The sequence below is a fragment of the Gossypium hirsutum genome, chromosome D11, assembly GCF_007990345.1.
Source record: "Gossypium hirsutum isolate 1008001.06 chromosome D11, Gossypium_hirsutum_v2.1, whole genome shotgun sequence".
NCBI classification, from domain to species: domain Eukaryota; kingdom Viridiplantae; phylum Streptophyta; class Magnoliopsida; order Malvales; family Malvaceae; genus Gossypium; species Gossypium hirsutum.
Window position 1 is genome coordinate 10,860,343 of NC_053447.1, and position 20,374 is coordinate 10,880,716.

General features: G+C 32.9%; 1 long non-coding RNA gene across 1 annotated transcript; it reads left to right on the forward strand.

The window, feature by feature from the left end:
• Positions 1 to 8,071: 8,071 nt before the first annotated feature.
• Positions 8,072 to 9,289, forward strand: LOC107911283 (uncharacterized). The gene is made up of 3 exons (XR_001687825.2): positions 8,072 to 8,192; positions 8,793 to 8,854; positions 8,963 to 9,289. It is a non-coding gene; the product is annotated as an uncharacterized lncRNA (long non-coding RNA).
• The last annotated feature ends 11,085 nt before the right edge of the window (positions 9,290 to 20,374 follow it).

Consider the following 20,374-nt stretch of genomic DNA (forward strand, 5'->3'; position numbering starts at 1 on the left):
ACAACAACATTAGCCTTTCCCGGGTAATAGTCAATCACAAGCTCGTAAGCTTTCAGCAATTCTAACCATCGGCGCTGTCTCAAATTCAGATCTTTCTGAGTCATCAAATATTTTAGGCTTTTGTGATCGGAATAAACATGTCATTTTTCACCAAACAGATAGTGACGCCATATTTTGAACGCAAATACAATAGCGGCCAATTCCAGATCATGCGTCGGATAGTTCTTTTCATGCGGCTTTAACTGTCTCGAGGCATAAGCTACAACTTTGCCTTCCTACATTAAAACACAGCCCAAACCATTTAAAGATGCAACACTATAGATAACAAACTCTTTACCCGATTCGGGCTGAACTAAGACTGGAGCTTCGGTCAAAAGAGCTTTCAACTGATCGATACTTTTCTGGCACTTTTCTGACCACTCAAACTTAACGTCTTTCTGTAATAGCTTTGTCATCGGGGTTGCAATCATAGAGAATCCTTTTAGGAACCGTCTATAATAACCCGCAAGTCCCAGAAAACTTCGAACTTCCGAAACATTTCTCGGAGGTTTCCAATCAAGTATAGCCGAAATCTTGCTCGAAACAACCCGAATACCTGATGCCGATATAACATGGCCCAAGAAACTGACTTCACGCAATCAAAACTCACATTTACTAAATTTTGCATACAACTATTTATCTCGTAAAGCCTGTAACACAAGCCTCAAATGTTCGACATGCTTGCCTCATCACGGAAGTAGATCAGAATATCATCTATGAATACTACTACAAACTGATGTAAATACTGTCTAAAGATCCGATTCATCAAATCCATGTAAACAGCAGGTGCATTAGTAAGTCCAAAAGGCATAACAAGAAACTCATAATGTCCGTACCTCGTTCGGAAGGCAGTCTTTGGCACATCAGAGTCTTTAACTCGCAACTGATAGTAGTCTGATCTCAAATCTATCTTCGAGAACACAGTAGTCCCTTTCAACTGATCGAACAAATCATCAATCCGTGGTAACGAATATTTATTCTTTATAGTCACCTTATTAAGCTGTCGATAATCAATGCACATTCTCATCGTTCCATCTTTCTTTCTCACAAATAGAACTGGTGCCACCCAAGGAGAGAAACTCGGTCGTGCAAAACCTTTATCAGTCAACTCTTGCAACAGTGCTTTCAATTCTTTTAATTCGATCGGTGCCATACGGTACGGAGCTATCGAAATTGGAGTTATCCCCGGTACTAACTCTATACCAAACTCTACTTCTCGAATAGGTGGTAGACCCGGTAATTCTTCAGGGAACACATCTGGATACTCACATACAACAGGTACTGATTCAATCTTCTTTTCTATCACTTTACTATCAAGAACATATGCAAGATAAGCTTCACAACCTTTTCTCACATACTTCTGAGCCAACATAGAGGATATCACTGCCGATAAACCATTTAGATCATTAGATTCAATCCGAATAATCTCATCATTCAAGCACCTTAAATCAATAGTCTTCCTTTTGCAGTTAACCACAGCATCGTGTAAAGTCAACCAGTCCATACCCAAAATTATATCGAACTCATCAAATGGCAACAACATTAAATCAGCCATAAAACACAAATCTCGAATCATCAACAGACAATTCTTACACACTTTGTCAACCAACACACACCGGCCCAGGGGTTTGATACTCTAATCACAAATTCAGTAGACTCAACAGGCAAAGTCTTACTGAATACTAAAGTTTCACACACATATGAATGAGTCGAACCAGGATCAATCAGTGCAATAACATTAGTATCATAGAGAGTGAAAGTACCAGTAATGACGTCTGGGGATGAAGCCTCCTCACGTGTGCGAATGGCATATGCTCTGGCAGGTGCACGAGCCTCAGATCGAACTGTCATGTCCTTTGTCCCTCTCTGACTACCACTAACATTACCCGTATGCCTGAGTGGTCTACCTCGTACTGACACATTATTTGGTCTGGTACTTTGTACAGTATTTTGCTCGACCACCATCGGACAATCTCGAATAAAATGATCCTTTGATCCACACTTAAAGCAAGACCGATCATGAAATCTGCAATCTCCTGGATGCCATTTACCACAATGCTTGCACTCTGATCTATTTTGTCGAACATTACCCATACTAGCAACTGAAGTAGCTCGTGAACTCACAGGGGGTCGATCTCGTATAGAAAGCCTGGCAATAGCCTTAGATCGGCTACTAACATCTCTGAATTTTTTTGTTGTCGTCTGAAAAGTTTTACTCACTGATCTCTTTCGAAAATCACTAGCTTCAAAATCGGCTTTTCTTTTCTCTTTGCTGAGTTCTTCAGTCTTGCAAGCTCGCTCGACGAGTACTACGAACTCTTTTATTTCGAGTATGCTGACAAGCAATTTTATGTCTTCATTCAACCCTTCCTCGAATCTTTTACACATAGTAGTCTCGGTCGCGACACACTTTCGGGCATATCGGCTGAGTCTTACAAACTCACGCTCATAATCAGATACGGTCATACGACCTTGCTTTAGCTCGATAAATTCTTTGCGTTTCTGATCAATGAATCGCTAACTAATATACTTTTTACGAAATTCTGTCTGAAAGAAATCCCAAGTGGCACGCTCTTTCAGAACAACCGAAACTAGAGTGTTCCACCAATAGTACGCTGAATCCCGTAACAAGGATATAGCACATTTCAGGCACTCATCAGGTGTACAGGATAATTCATCGAAGACACGAATGGTATTATCGAGTCAAAATTCAGCCCGTTCAGTATCATCACTAGTTGTGGCCCTAAATTCTTCAGCTCCGTATTTTCTTATTTTATCAACAAGAGGTTTATTCAATCTCATAGGATCGATGGTCGGAGGTACCACAGGCATCGAAAGTGGGTTAATCGGGGTCGGAGGTTGTTGACCAGCCGGATTTGTCCGGATATATTGAGAAAACCAGTCATTCATCATTTGGTAGAAGGCTTGTTTAGCCTCTCCCTCCTGGTTACTCGAAGTTGGTCTAGAATCTACCGGCTCTGTCCCTTGCATGGGAGCAGGCGCTATACTCTCAACATCATCAGCTACAGCTCGATCGGGATCCATTACTATACAAAAACACATTTTTAGATGTCAGAAGTCATCGCACTATCTCAGTATAAATTATACCATGTATAGCTAGACACATACACGCTACGTTAGTCCTAGAATCGACTAAACCGTAGCTTTGATACCAATAAATGTAACACTCCTAACCCGTATATGTCGATAAATTAGGGTTACAAAGCGTTACAAGATAAAACGCAACTTAACACAGATATTCAGTAGAATTCAAGAATTTTACATTTATGTTAAATTAGTAAAATATGAAGTAAGTATAATTATAAATTTTTACTTTAATCTTTTATAACAAAACATAACATTTCAGTTCAGTTAAACCATAAGAAAAATAAGCTAGTTTCATATGGCTATTAATTATATATATACAGTACATTAAAGTACGACTCCCAAAATATTATTTAGCCTATACATGCCATAAGTTAAAATTTAAACGTTTTAATACCGAGATAGTAGATAGAGTGATGATCTTCGCTAACGATCCCCGAGTCTACAGCTTGGTTTTTATCTATAAAAAAATTGACAAAAACAATCAAAGTAAGCTTTTATAGCTTAGTAAGTTTATAGCATATTTAAAATACATATAAACAAACATATGTATAAACATTATATGCTTATAATCAAGTTACTGACATAATCATTAATTGCATATACTAATTTCTAATATACTTATCATTTGCATTTCATCGAATGCATATCTAAGATCTTTCAAATACATATGTCAAAAGCTTATATTTTTATTTATCAACTACATGAACCAAATGCACATTTATACTTCTAACCCACATGTGCCGAATGCATACATGTATATTCAACAATTTTCATAACAACAAATAAATGTGCCTATTCAGTAAACACATAGATCCAAACATTATATGCTCATCAAATACATATAAATAAATGTTCATATACTTATCCATTATACATAACCCAAAATCATTATATATTTATATATATCAAATGCATATAATCACTTAATTTAACATATTCACCGGCACTTAGCCTGCTAGGCTTATAGCCTGATTCAGATCACCGGCACTTAGCCTGCTAGGTTTATAACCTGATTCAGATCACCGGCACTTAGCCTGCTGGACTTAAAGTCCGAATCATTTCACCGGCCTTAAGCCTACTAGACATAAAGTCTGAAATAATTCACCGGCATTAAGCCTGGTAGACATAAAGTCTGAAATAATTCACCGGCATTAAGCCTGCTAGACATAAAGTCTGAAATAATTCACCGGTATTAAACCTGCTAGGCATCGAGCCTGAATACCACGGATATGAAATTGGTCTTTCACAAAATTCTTTATAAGAAAATCTAGATATTCTTTATATCTCATATAAATCTTTTCAATAATCGTATCTCAGCAAAAATTGAATTATATTCCAATCTTCGTAGCAAACATACATTCGAATAACATATCTATAGTTCATATCATTAAATTCGGCTCATAGAACTCAATACATGCATTCGATTATTATATATATATTTTATACAATAAGCTTCAAATTATAGAACTCAAAGCATACATTGGCTAACATACATATAATTCATATGATTAATTTCAACCTATCAATTTCAATACATACATTCGGCTAACATATATGTAATTCATTAAATTTCATTCAACTTACAAAACTCAGCATATATATATTCGGCTAAATATATATAGAATTTATGCAATTTATTTTATCTTATAAACTCAAATATACATTGACTAACACACACACACACATATATATACAATTCATACATTTTATTTTAACTTATAAAATTCAAAACATATATATACATTCAGCTAACATATATGTAATTCATTAAATTTCATTCAACTTACAAAACCCAACATATATATATTCGGCTAAATATATATAGAATTTCTGTAATTTATTTTAACTTATAAAACTCAAATATACATTGACTAACACATATATATATATATATACAATTCATACATTTTATTTTAACTTATAAAATTCAAAACATATATATACATTCGGCTAACATTTTTATAAAATTCATACCATTATATTTTTGCTTATAGAACATATATATACTAATGTAATGATGTTTATTTGCTATTAGACTTACCTCAGATATCAGCGGACAAGATCGACTATTCAATTACTTTCGTTTTCCCCCGATCCAAATCCGTTTTCTTCGTTTCTTGATCTAAACATAATCAAATTTAACCTTTTTATTCATCAAAACATTCAATTAATTCCAAAAATACATAAATGGGCAAATTACCATTTTGCCCCTAACATTTTACACTTTTTGCAATTTAATCATTTTTGCACAAAACACACAAAATTTGCCCACACTAAGCTGGGGCCGAATATTCCTTGTCTTCATACAAGTCCACACATTTCATTTATTTCACATTTTAATCCCTCAAGAATTCATTTTCACAATTTAGCTCTAATTTCTCAAATTCACTAAAAATTCAAAGACAAAATATGTTAATCTATCACATTTCTTTCATTTTTCATCATCAACTATCACAATGTTCAAGCATTCATCAATGGCACATTTCAAAATCATCAATAATTCACAAAATTAAGACATGGGTTTTGAAGTATTCAAAGCAACGATCTCAAAAACATAAAAATTATCAAAAACCGAACTAAATCCATACCTTAATCCAAACTTGAAAGTGCCGAACCCTTAACAAGGTAAATGACTTTCTTTTCTTCTCACATTCGGCCAAAAAAATGAATAACATGCATGGCTTTTATTTTATGTTTTATTATATTAACATATTTAACTAATTTACAAAACTAACCTTAATGATTTTTACTTTAATAATTAACTAACCATGTCCATAAAAGTCCACTGAAAATTTCAATGGTATAATATCAACATAAGGACCCCACATTATAAAATCCATGGCAATATAGCACTTTAACAAATTGCTAGCCACTTTTGCATTTTACGCGATTAAGTCCTTTTATAAAATCGAGCACACAAACGATAAAATTTTCACACGAAATTTTCACACAAGTAAATTCACACATAATAAACACATAAAATAATATTAAAATATTTTTTAGACTTGGATTTGTGGTCCCAAAACCATTGTTCCGATTAGGGTCAAAACCTGGTTGTTACAAAAAAATTCTCAAAGATCCATGGTAAACAATAATGAGGATATAGAAAGGATAATTGATTATGACTATCATTTCAAAATGAATAAAGGCATTTTGATTAATGTTAAGTATTTAGACTAATGTTATTGTAAAAGTATATGATCAAATTATGTCAAATTAAAATATAAATATTAACTCCTAAATGTGAACATAACAGAAGGATCAAACTAAAATTTAACCATTATTATATAATGAAACAAGAAAAAAAGAAGAAGAGGAAGTCTTGTTATTTATTAGTCCAAATAATTAACACAATTATTTTAGTAATTGACATGGATTTTTAAGAACACTTGTTCTAATTTAGCATGCCAAAGTAAGTTTTTATTATAATAGTATTTTAAAAAATCATGTAAATAGTTTAATTGAAATAATTAACAATAATATTATTTTTATGAAGCAAATCATGATAGAAATTAAAATATAGAGATTATCTCAAATTTAGGTACATGAGAGATAACCAAAAATGGGATTTGACCATTTTCTTATAATTAGAAGAAAAAGTTAATTAATCAGGGGATCCTAACATCGTATCCTTTGCCTAATCATGATTACCATAATACGAATCAAAGCAGAGAAATCAGTGGCTCAGGCTGGAAAACACCTCCACCTCTGGCTCCGAGGAGTGCGACTTGGGATTACTTGAACTTTTTTGATGAAATTTACGAGAGATACGAGTTGCCTTATTTTTCGAGCAAAGAAGTAAAGGACAAAGGGGGAGTTCATAAACATCTTGAAGCACAAGTAGTAAAGCTAGTTCATGGAGATGAGAAATCTAGTGCAAATTGTACTAAAGAAAAAAGAGAAAATCCGAGGGGAATAGCTGTTCCAGTTAAGAACAATGATGCAGAGAATGGGAAGAAAGCAGATTCATCACATATTGACAAGGTTCAAAAGAAGGCTGACATAAATGAACCCAAAAATCGAAGCGGTAAACAAAGTGCTTCTAAGGTAATCAAAGAATTGCAGGTCCTATTTGAGAAAGTTTCGGAGTCCGGAAATGGAGTTTTAAATATGCTTGACACTGGAAAATTTCGCTATCATCTTAAAAAATCTGTTTATCAAGGTATAGTTTTAAACATTCCCTTAGCTGACCATGGGTTTGAAATTTCGATTACATATGGTTTCCGCAATTCTTTCAGGTACTACAAAGGTATTTCATATGATTACTTCAAATTCATGGAAAACAGAGCCCTTACTGTCAAAAGATAATAGGGGTGTTCTTTCGGTTAACCGACACGAAATAGCATTAACTGAATTAACCGACCTTTCAAAATTTTTAACCGTTAACCGAACCGAAATTTTTTAAAAAAAATTAATCGAACCGAAATTTTTTCTGTTAATTCGGTCGGTTAACCGAATTAACCGAAAATTATATATTTTTTATTTTTGGTTAAAAATTAACCGAATTAACCAAATTAACCAAATTACCCGAATTAACCGAATTACCCGAATTAACCGAATTACCCGAATTACCCGAATTAACCTAATTGAATCATACATAATTAAATTATTTTTAGACTTTTATACTTTAGTTTTAGTTTTAGAATTTTATTTTTATTTATTAAATTATTTGTAATTTTTATGATTGGGTTGAGTTGGGTAATTAGATTGGGTAATTGGATTGAATTGAATACTTGGGTTTGGATTGAGTTTAGGTGAATAGTGGGCCTATTTATATATTATAATTTTATTTATTACTTTTTTGGGTTAAACCGAAAAAATTCGGTTAACCGACCAGTTTCGAATCGAATTAACCGTTAATTGAAAAATCAAAAAATAATTAACCGACCCCCGACTGAAAAAATTTGGTTTTACCCAAATTTTACACACCCCTAAAAGATAAGTTTAGTTCTATGGATAATGATGAGATTGTGAGTTCACAGAACCTGTCTTCTACTCTAAGGAAACTGTGTATGTAGGAAAAGAAGCTCTATGATGAAGTCAAGGTATGGTTCATGAATCAATATGCTTTTAGATTTTACTTTACTTTTTTCACCTTTTTCTTTTAGTTCATGTTTTTGTGTCGAAGAGATGAATGACTCGGTAAATTTTGAAATACTTTATCAGAGTTTATTTTCTTTGAAAAACTTTAACCGTAGTTTTTTAGGCAGCATTGAAATGTTTTATGGCTTATACATTTCTCAAATGATTACAAGCATGGTTAGATGAGAGTGATATCTAAACTGCTCTATTGTCATGTAATCTATGAAATTGATATGTTTTCAACCAAATCAGGTGTTATATTTTTGGACAAGAACATGTCTATTGGAAAAAAACCATAGCCATGTGTTTGAATTGTTTGAGATCACCTCAGTAACGGGATTGTGGAAATTTTAGAACTCAAGGGTACGAACATCACTTAATTTGATTTACTAGATATGGTTCCTCGAAGTACAGTGTTTCACAATGATTTAAGCAACGCCTGTAGGATGGTCAAGAATATAAATTTAAAGCATTATCTTTTTTGTCATGCAGTTCTTTTCAACCCAATTTTGGAGTTAACATTATCTATATATATACACTTTGTTTTGTTTTTCGATGCTTAGGATTGAGTAGGAAATGGATGGAGAATAATGTTGAGTTTCGAGAATACAACGTTCAATTGGAGGTTGATTTTTCTCTATTTCCTTTGATTTTATGTAGTCTTTTATTTTCAATTTCAGGAGCTAAAATTGGGTTTTCTTTTTCTTTTCTTTTTCCATAAATGTATGGGAAGGAGGAATGTGCAGAGAGAGCAAGGGAGATGATTGAAATCATGGATTATAAAGAGCCAGGGCCTAATACTAACCCCAGAACTAGTTCTGTTTTACTTGGTTCAGCAACCTTAGTTCTGTAATAAAGAGCCAGGGCCCTCCTCCCCAACCACAACCTTAGTTCTGTTTTACTTGGTTCATCAAACTATTAAGATGGTTTTACAACTTAGGATTAGGCTATGTATGTATTGTAAAATCTATGGATTTCCGCTTTCTATGTTACATGAAAATGACACCTTAGTCTTTTTATTACAATTAATATTATGTATGTGTGTATGTTGAGTACTTGATTGCAAGGGAATATCAGTTTCAAGAACCCAATAATCTGTTGACTTGTATGATTTGTTTGAATTCTGTTTAAGAGAACCAGACTACTCAAAAGAAAAGCAATAACAATAACAACAATAATAACAGTGAGTGACAGCAAACCATCTCACCTTGATTGCGGTGTCACTGGTCGAACCTCGTCGGCTGAAACTATCTCAACCAGAGGCTGAAACTATCTGAAAACAGCAACAACGATGGAAGAAACTAGCGAAAACGAGGGGAGATATGGCTGTTTTGTTCCCAAATCTGAAAACAAATAAGATTGGAAAAGAAATTAGTTTAACATCTAAGGCTAAAATAGTAAAATAATAATTTACCATAAACATGTTTTGTTAGCATATCATGAAATACTAATTCAAAGAAAATTGAGTCTCCATAAATGCTTTATTAGGATTGATTTAGACTTTTCAATACTTTAGAAAAGAAACAAGGAAGGAAAAATAACTATAAATAACAAAATCAACAATCAAACAGAGTTTCACATGGAAAAACTAAATGAGTAATAAAGTACTCACTTTCACTAATTTTGGTAGTCAAACCTTCAACCGTTGTAACAACCCCACCAAGTGTGCCACTAGCTAGCTCTAAATCAAGTTCTGGGACTTTTACACTTGCAGTATCTGACTGATAAACTTGCAAAACCACTTGTTAGATAACTTACCATAAGCATGGAAAAAAAAACAGGCAGAACATGCCATTTCAATCTCATGAAATGTTCATTACATGTTTGAGGCAAAGGTGACGTCCAATGTAATAATAGTATCAAAAGCTTGAGGAGATGCAATGTTAACTTAAATTGCTAAATGTGAAAACTAAATTAATGACTATATTTGTATACACCATTTTTTTGATTGAAAAACGGGGTTGACTTGGGTTTTAAAAAAGAAACGGGAGTCGCCACCAATCCTTTTTTATGAGGTGTGATTGGATCACCTCGAAAATGGGTTGTTTTTAATAAACGGTTTGATTTTATTAAAATAACAAGTTTGGTCCACGAAATTCAGAAAAACGGGTTCGGGAGTCGGTTACGCACGAGGAAGGATTAGCACCCTCGATACGCCCAAAATTGGTACCTAGTTGATTACTTAATGTCTTAGTGTCAAAGAATGAAAACTTTGAAGAATTTAAAAATACGATCCTTGTATTAAAAGAGTTAAAAATTTTTAGGAAAATGACATGTTTCACATTATTCGAGAAAGAGAATCATATCCAGTAAGTTAGGACACAATTGTCTCGAATTCTCGATACGCGAATGAAAATGCTTGTTCAAAAGACATTTAACTACCTTGGATAAAAAAGGGATCACGACCAGTAAGTTAGGACACGATCATTTTTTAATTCCCGATATCGTTTAAAACTTGAGTTTGAAAAGATTCGTGTAATAAAGTTTAAATGAATATTCAATTGTTTAAATCAAATGAAGAAATCGCGACCCAATATGTTAGGGCACAATTTATCAAAATATTAAACATTGAATATTACATTTATTTTGAAAAATCATCGTTTCGAGAAAATAACATGTCACATCCAATGCGTTAGGACACAATATATTGAATTCTCGATAACGAACTTTTTATCATTTTTAAAAGAGTAATCTCGATTATTTTGATTCAACAAAGAAAATCGGAACCCAATACGTTAGGGCTCGATTCTCTCAAAGATCTCAAATATCGAGTGTTATTTTTATTTTGAAATTTTCCATTTTTGGATAAATCCGAATAAAAAATGAATGTAAAATAATAATGATGATAATGCAAATAAGATAATACAAGCAAAATAAGAAAAGATAAATAAATAAGATGGCAAATATATAATAAAAGAAATCAATAAATAAACGAATAAAAATTAAAGCACTTAAGTAAATAATAATAATGAGCATGTAAATAAATAAATGAATTAACATTAAATGTATATATGAAAATGAAAACGTATATATAGGACATATATAATATAAGGTATAAAATATGATATATATATTAGGGAAGTAGATAAATACATAAATATGTACATAAATAATAATGAAGGGACAAATGTATGCCTATATATATTCTAAAATATGTATGTATATATGAAGATAATAAAAATGCATGCATATATACGTAGATTATAAAATATAGATATGTATGTATATATGTATGTGTTTTAAAATATGTATATAATAACAAAATACATTAATACGTATATAGGATACAACATATAGAATATAAGTATATTATGTACAAATATTTGATTATAATATCAATAATAATATAATAATATTGTATGATGATATTAATAATATTAGAACAAGTAATTTTAAATAAAATAACCTAAACAGCAAAAAATGGGATTAAATTGAAAACGAAATTAAACTTTGGGCTCGAAATAAAAATAAAAAAGGATTAAATGGTAAGACGCGCAAGAGAGAAGGGACCAATAGTGAAATATTCCCACATCAATGAAACGGTTCGTTCTAGGGGAATACAAGCGCATGGTCCTAGGACCAAATCGAAACAGAAGCAAAATTACGTCGCCAAAATCAAAGATAAGAAGGAGATCTCATCGAACACGCCACAAAGGAGGGGGGACCATTGGGCAATTATCCCTAATCATATGCGCATTATTCCACGTGGGATTGAAATGAAACAACCATAAAATTGTATGGCAAATTTAAAATAAAAGGAAAAAAGAACAGGGGGCTAATTGTAATGCGCTGAAAAATAGGAGGGACTGCGCGCGTAAATACCCCCTTTTAAGAAAACACGCGGATCCTCCCCTCTGGGTCGGGTCACCGCGCGGGTCAGGGGCAAAACGGCGTCGTTTTGACACCTGACCCTTAAGGGTAAAACGGCGTCGTTTTGATCTGGGTATTTAAACCCCACTTTTCTGAAAAAAATTCATTTTAACAGACCCTTCAAAAAAAAATTCAAAAAAACCTACATTTTCCTCTCAACAGCTCAGCTTTCAGGGTTCCAAAGCCCCCCGTCACGCCGGCCGTAGGCCCACCGCGCCACCGTCGCGCCGGCCACCGTACACGGTGGCCGGAAATTCAAAAAAGGTATTTTTTTTATTTTTTTTTAAATAAACTACTTTTTAATACATATATGTATATATGTGTGAAAGCTTAAAAATAAATAAATATAGAGAATAAAAAAAATCACCTTTTCGATTTTTTTGTTTATATTTTCGGGTAAAAATTACAAAATAGAAGAAAAGAAAAAAAACCTCCTTAGATCTGTTTTTTTTCGTGGCTTTATAGCTGATCTACAATGTATTTTTTTTTATCTATTTTTCCTACTGTTTTACACTATTTATTGCGTGTTTGCAGGAGTGGTTGAGCGGTGGAGCAGGTGGAGGTTGTGGCGCCGGTCAGAGGGCAGGTGGACGAAGGGACAGTGGGTGTGCGGCAGAAGCAAGTGGATACCCTAGGTGCGGCGCACCTAGGGTTAGGATTGTTGTTTTCTGCTGAAGATGGGTTCTGGTTTGGGTATTGGGCTCATTGGGATGGTTTTTGGGCTTAGGTTTTTTTTAGTCTGGGCTATTGGGTTGTTTGGTGGGTAGTTGGGCCTTAAGCCCGGGCTAAAATTGGTCTGTACAATATTAGTTCTTGTTACAGCAATGAAAATATATTTTATACGGCCAAGATATGATAATACTGTGGATGCAATCAGCCTTTAAGTGTGATTGCTAACAATCCCTATTGTAACCTTATATTTCATTTTTCCCTTGATAAAAATTTAGAAAAGAAACTGAACCAACTCCAGAAGATTTGATATTCACACCCAAATCCTTTATAAAGGCATTTCAGGAAGAAGAAAATAAGGAAGATTGAACAGCTTGTTAGATTTTCGATTTTGTGTTCCAATTTGCTCTATTGGTTTGCATCTTAAAATAAACAAAAAATGGAGCAAATTTCACCAAATTTAGTTCCCACAATTACCCTACATAAAAAAGAATCTAGATTCAGGAAATTCACTCTGATGGATGAATTAAAAATTCAAATCGATAAAACAAAAATGGTAAAAACCTGCAATTTAAATTCATGTCGCAAGTAACAACAACACACTTTTGGTGTGACATGTATCGGATTCAAGCGAAATTTCTTTTTCATATTTCAGATTGAACTTTGGTCTAAGCAATCCAATGTTGTTTCATATCTAAAAACCAAGCTCAATGCTCAAATTCAAGTCTCTATTCACCCAAAGATCCTAGCTTTCAAGCTAAAAACGATGAAATAAAATCGAGTAGAACACATCAAATCACAAGAACCCAATCAATACAATAGATAACTGAACAACTCCAGCTCTTCAGTTGGGATAAAAAAAAATAAAACTTTTAAATCAGATCCAGGCATGATAATCATGTAAACATAAAATAATAATTCAAACAACTGGTGGAAGCATTGAGTTAAAATCAATGAACTATAGAAGCAAAGATAGAAAAAGTTTGAATCTTGGGAGAATATTTAGATGGGTTACCTTAGATTCAAAGGATTTATCTCTGTTCTTGATAAGGAAGTAAGGAGAAGTAAATTTCTGGCATAGAATTGAGGGAACCTAACCTCAATGAAAAAGAAAACATCTGTGAAGATTTTCCCAAATCTGAAAACAAATAAGGTTGGTAAAGAAAATACTTTAACTTTCAAGGATAAAATTGTAAAATAATAAATGAAAATATCTGCATTTTTGTCTGCAACAAAACTTGACTGCCCACTGTGTTTAAGCTGGAGCTTTTACCTCTGGTTGAAGATGAGGCTGGCAGTGAGGTTCAAATTTTTAACTGCACCTCACCATTGTTTCTCCAAACACCAACACAGTAGGGAAAAAGAATATTCCTTCAAAATTCCATCTCACCATGGTTGATCCTGCATCCAAAGGAAGCCTTAGATGTGTTACCTTAGATTCAAAAGATTTATCTCTGTTCTTGGTGAGGAAGTAAGGAGAAGTAAAATTCTGGCATAGAATTGAGGGAACCTAACCTCAATGAAAAAGAAAACGTCTCTGAAGATTTTCCCAAATCTGAAAACAAATAAGGTTGGGAAAGAAAATACTTTAACTTTCAAGGATAAAATTGTAAAATAATAAATGAAAATATGGGCATTTTTGTCTGCAACAAAACTTGATTGCCCACTGTGTTTAAGCTGGAGTTTTTACCTCCAATTGGAAATGAGGCTGGCAGTGAGGTTCAAATTTTTAACTGCACCTCACCATTGTTTCTCCAAACACCAACATAGTGCAGGGAAAAAGAATATTCCTTCAAAATTCCATCTCACCATGGTTGATTCTGAAACCAAATGAAGCCTTAATGAAGCCATAAAGTCAATGGCAAATCACAGTCTTATCTGAGGCATCATCAAGATCTTTGTATGAGAACATGGGAAGTACATTTTCAACAAACGATTAGAGATGCTAACCAAGCAGCTAATCAAAGAGCAAGATTTCAAGGAGGAATGGACCCAGCTTTGCGTCAGTTTTGCAGACCAAATTCCACCATTCAAAGACCTTTGTTAGGATCGTCCCGAATAAGCAACGAACAAGTAAAAATAGTAGAAGAAATTGAGAAGATGAACACACAAATTTAACGTGGAAAAACCCCTCAAAAGAGGATAAAAAACCACGGGCAAAGATAATTTTACTATAATGGCAAAAGAATGAAGAGTACAAAAGATGGAGATAAAAACTAAACCCCGAAAACCCAAAAAACAAAGAACCCTCAAACGTAAACACAAAATTCTCTGAATGTGTTATGAGTTCTAATCTAATGGGTGTCTCTTAATTCTAAGATTGTAAAGGAGCCTATTTATAGGCTAAATTAGTAAGTCAAATAAACTATACTAATAAATGCTAAATATATTATACTAATAAATACTAAATCTTCTAGAAAGAAAATATATTTTGTTTAACTTGACTTGCAAGCAATCTCTTAGAATTTGGGTCACATAATTCTAACAATCTCCACCTTGACACGAATTCTTTCAATGCCATCTTTGCCAAAACCCGCCACGGGCCTATCTTGAACTATGCAGGGAATTAACTGAGTCGAATCTATGCTTAGAAGCTGGAAGATTTCTAGCCTTCGACTTGTGCACTGCCAAATCAAAACTAACCCTAGTCTGATTTTCACGAATACAGTGCCCTAACTTTTCAAAACCTGCATCCAAAAGAGAACCTCTCTTCAACGAAACAGTCATACCTTTTTCCCTCCTATGACCAAGTTGCCTCCGCTTCAAATGAGTTGACTTTGACTCCGTAACGGACGAGGGACGTCCGATTTCACCGGTCACTGTAGAACCTTCCAGAATATAAAGACTGCCGGTTCTTTTACCTTTTAACAAAACGAGAGCTCCACGAGATACTTTAATGTCGCTCGACTCGATATTGATTCTGCATCCTTTCAAGTCTAAAATACTCAAGGAGATGAGATTCTTTCGTAAATCAGGTACATACCTGACATCTGAGAGTGTCCTAATCGTCCCATCGTGTATCCTAATTTTAACAGTACCAATACCGATTATTTTACTATATGAATCGTTTCCCATGTGCACAACTCCACATTCAACTGAACTGTATGTGGAGAACCATTCTCTATTAGGACACATGTGGAAAGAACATCCTGAATCTAGGATCCACTCAGACGTAAGCTTGGAATTATCGCTCGTTGACACTATTCATCGACCAAATTAGCACCAGCTACATCTTCCTCGTTACTCTCAGCAGCTTTTTTATTTCGCAGTTTATAACAATCTGCTTTGACGTGACCTAACTTTTTACAATAGCGACACCTTTTGCCTCGTTTCTTTGATGCTACCAAAACGGAAGCTTGCCTATCTGCTTTGCTATTCAAACCAAACTCATTGTCGAGTTTGTCTCTACTCAACAAATGACCCTTCACATCTTCGAACAAGAGTTTGTCTCTGCCATAAATCAGGGTTTCCCTGAAAGACTTGTATGAAGAGGGTAAAGAGCATAATAACAGCATAGCTTGATCTTCATCGTCAATATGAACCTCAACGTTCTTTAAATCATTTAAAAGAGTGATGAATTGACTGATGTAATCTTTAAGAAACTCACCTTCGTTCATGCGAAACGTAAATAGACGTTGTTTCAACACTAAACGGTTAGCCAGAGACTTAGTCGCATAAAGAGTTTCTAACCTTTTCCACAAGGCGAATGAGGTCTTCTCCATCAATACCTCCTGCAATACTGTATTCGCGAGGCACAACTGAATTGCAGACAAGGCCTTTTCATCAAGCTCTTCCCATTCTGTTTGATTTAGATTCTCAGGCTTTTTCCCTGTAACAACCTTTTTCAAGCCATTTTGAACTAGAATTGTCATCATCCGAACTTGCCACAGATTGAAATTTATCTCACCATCGAACTTCTCAATTTCAAACATTGTTGCTGCCATCTCTGAATGGGCTGATCTATGAAAGTTAAACTAGCTCTGATACCACTTGTTAGGATCGTCCCGAATAAGCAACGAACAAGTAAAAATAGTAGAAGAAATTGAGAAGATGAACACACAAATTTAACGTGGAAAAACCCCTCAAAAGAGGATAAAAAACCACGGGCAAAGATAATTTTACTATAATGGCAAAAGAATGAAGAGTACAAAAGATGGAGATAAAAACTAAACCCCGAAAACCCGAAAAACAAAGAACCCTCAAACGTAAACACAAAATTCTCTGAATGTGTTATGAGTTCTAATCTAATGGGTGTCTCTTAATTCTAAGATTGTAAAGGAGCCTATTTATAGGCTAAATTAGTAAGTCAAATAAACTATACTAATAAATGCTAAATATATTATACTAATAAATACTAAATCTTCTAGAAAAAAAATATATTTTTGTTTAACTTGACTTGCAAGCAATCTCTTAGAATTTGGGTCACATAATTCTAACAACCTTTTCTCTAGGTAATTGCGCACAGTAACGCCCTGCTATTTTTGTTTATTTTTACCCTCTTGTAACCAAAAAAGAAGAATCTAAAATAAACCCACCAAAAAAGATTTACTAACTGTAAGGTTTTAGATTCTAAGTGTTATCATTTGTGATTTTTTCTATATTTATTTTGATTTAGATCAAATACCTTCATATTATCAGTTCAATATTGCGTTGTAATGTTAATCTCATTAAAAAAAATAGTGCATTGTAATGTTTGATTTTAAATGTAATTATTCGAACTGAATTGCTTATAATTGTAATTATATTTTTTTAAAATATAAATAAGATTAAATTCTACTATTAATTCATGTACTATACATAAGTTGCAAATTTAATCTCTAAACGTAAGTTCTGCATTTTGAAATTTTAGTTCTAGCTCAAATAATAGCAATTAAACATGTTATGTCAAATTCTGCAACTAGTATTTTACTATTTGTAAATTGTGAATGTAGTTTTAATTCTCCAATTTAATCATCTTTTTAGTTTGTATATTTTTAGAATTTTAAAATTTTAGTCATGCATCAAATGGTAACCATTAAATTTATCAACTAAAATGAAATTCTTTGTGAGTATCATTTGAAACAACAAGATGAGATGACATTACATAAGTGATAATATATTTTTCAAATAAGACTCTGGAAATAACAAAATGTATTGATTGTTCAAGGTTGTTATTGATTGATCTAAACAATCTTCAATTAATGACTTTCTAGAAATTTTGGTTTGCAAATATACATTATTTGCAGGTTAAGCTATATAAAAAATTTCTGGAATTTTGTGGTGTTTCTAATAAAAAAATGCCACAAAATTTTGATACGAGCACGATGCGGCATTTGAAAAAAAACTGCTGCCAAATATCCCAAAATTAAGTGCCGTTTATGTAAAAAAATTGTTGCAAAAGTACAACAATTAACAACGTTTTTATTCTCTAAAAGCCACTATAGGTATCATATTTAGCGGCGCCTGTGTATAATAGCGTATCAAAAAGTATGTACAAGCATAGCCATGGGGATCTTGTGATGTTTGTGTGTAAAATGTCGTTGTATGTCCATTTCTTTACGCAGCTAAATTTTGTGATATTAGTTTTATTTGCTGCTTTCCAGCTCTTTCTTTTTCACAATTTTTTTTAGTGGCAATTATAAATGTCGCAATAACCCTAATTTGTTGTAGTGATTATTTAGACCTTGTGAATTTGGATTTATATGAGGATATTTTGCTTTGTTGTAGCTTGGTTCATCTCTAATATTCTATCCATAAAGCAAGTGTTCTTTTAGCTGAGATTAATAGATGCATTCTTTTTCGAAATGGCCCAAACGTCCACAACAGTAACAACACTTAGTGAGCCTTTTGTACTTAAAGAGAATCTGTAATGGCCCAAATTCAAGGTTATTGGAATAGTAGTTTCGTAACCACAAATCTGATTTAAAGAGAAATTTATTTTAATATTTTTGCATGATTATTGATATGATAGGAAAATCGTATGAAAATATAGATAGAAGAATTTTACCGATTTAGTGGTTAGTTAGAAAAAGAAATTATTGAAGAAATTGGGTAAAAACAAGGTATCGAGACCTCGATCTCATAAAATCGAGTCAAAAATATTTTTATAAATATTTATGAAGTGTTAGTAATATGGTATTAAAATTTCGTTAGAAAATTTTAATGTTTGGGTAGTCAATTAAGTGAAAAGGACTAAATTGAAAAAGGAGTAAAAGTTACTAGAAGAATTAAATAGCTCAATGGTTAAATGAGGAGGGACATAAATTGTAAATAATCCAAAAAGAAGATATTTTAGGCAGCAGACGCTGAGAAAAATCAGGAGAATTGAAGAATTAAGGGTAAATTTGAAATATTGCAAAATTTACTTTAAAAGTTAGGACTAAAGTGGAATATCTAGAATTCTCTTTATTTTTCTGCATTCTCATCAGCAAAAAAATGTTCTAAGGGTTTCTTCAAGCTGGTTTTTCATAATTTTTGCACCAAGTGAGTTAATTCTTGCCTTTTTCTTGTAATTTTTGTGTTTCTAAGGCTTTTATAACTAGGTCCTATTACTAAATTCATTAGTTTTTGATTTTATGAATTAATTTGAAAGTTGCTATGAATATGTGCTGGAAGTTATGATGAAATAGGATGAAATTTAAGCTTTAATTTGTTTATGAGATGGTTTTATTAGGTAATTTCAATAGAAATTGATTTGTAGGACCTAATTGTGAAAAAGTTTGGAATTAAAGTCTAGTACTAAAATTCTGATTTCCAAAGCTTATAAAGTAGTTTAAAGTGATGGGATAAAGTGTTAATTGAGAAAAATCATCTCAATTGAGAGGTCAATTGAGCAGGGATAAAATTATCATTTATTGAAAGTTTAGGGAAAAATGGTAATTAACATCATACACTAAAACAGTTTTGGACAGCAGCAGTAGTCTAAATTTGAAAAATCACCAAAAATTGTAGAGATCGAATTAGAGTATTAATAAAATATGAAATTAAAGCATATTGAGTCTAGTTTCTCATAGAAGAAACGGTTTAGTCAATGGAATTGTAAATCATGAGATAAATAGATTTTGCGAGACAAAGTCAGAATGAATTCGGGTTCCCCTCTTCTGACTTTGGGAAATCATTAAAAATTGTAAAAAAAATGATTATGAGTTATAATTTATATGGTTAGAATCCTTAATGAGTCTATTTTCATAAGAAACAAATGGAAATATCATCTGAATTCTGTACAATGAGATAATTAATTTTTAGCGAAGAGAGGTCGGAACTGTCAAATAGTGAAACAGGGGAAAATTTAAATAATAAACTGTACTTATTGGCTAAACCAAAAATTCTAAAAATTTTATGGTAAGAAGATATGTGAGTCTAGTTTTGGGGAAAATTAGCGGATCTTAGTTTGGAGTTCCGTAGCTCAATATATAAATAATTTAGTGACTGTGACTCAGTGAGACAGCTTTGAATGCACTATAAATAATAATGGAATTATAGAGAATGTTACATATGAACATGAAAAGTATTAGATTAATGATTAAATTTATTTATTTAGATCCGGAAAATTCAAATACGAAGCAAGATTGAGGAAAAGAAAAAGTTCGGGATTAGTAGATTTTTGGTTACGAACAAGTGTCGAGGT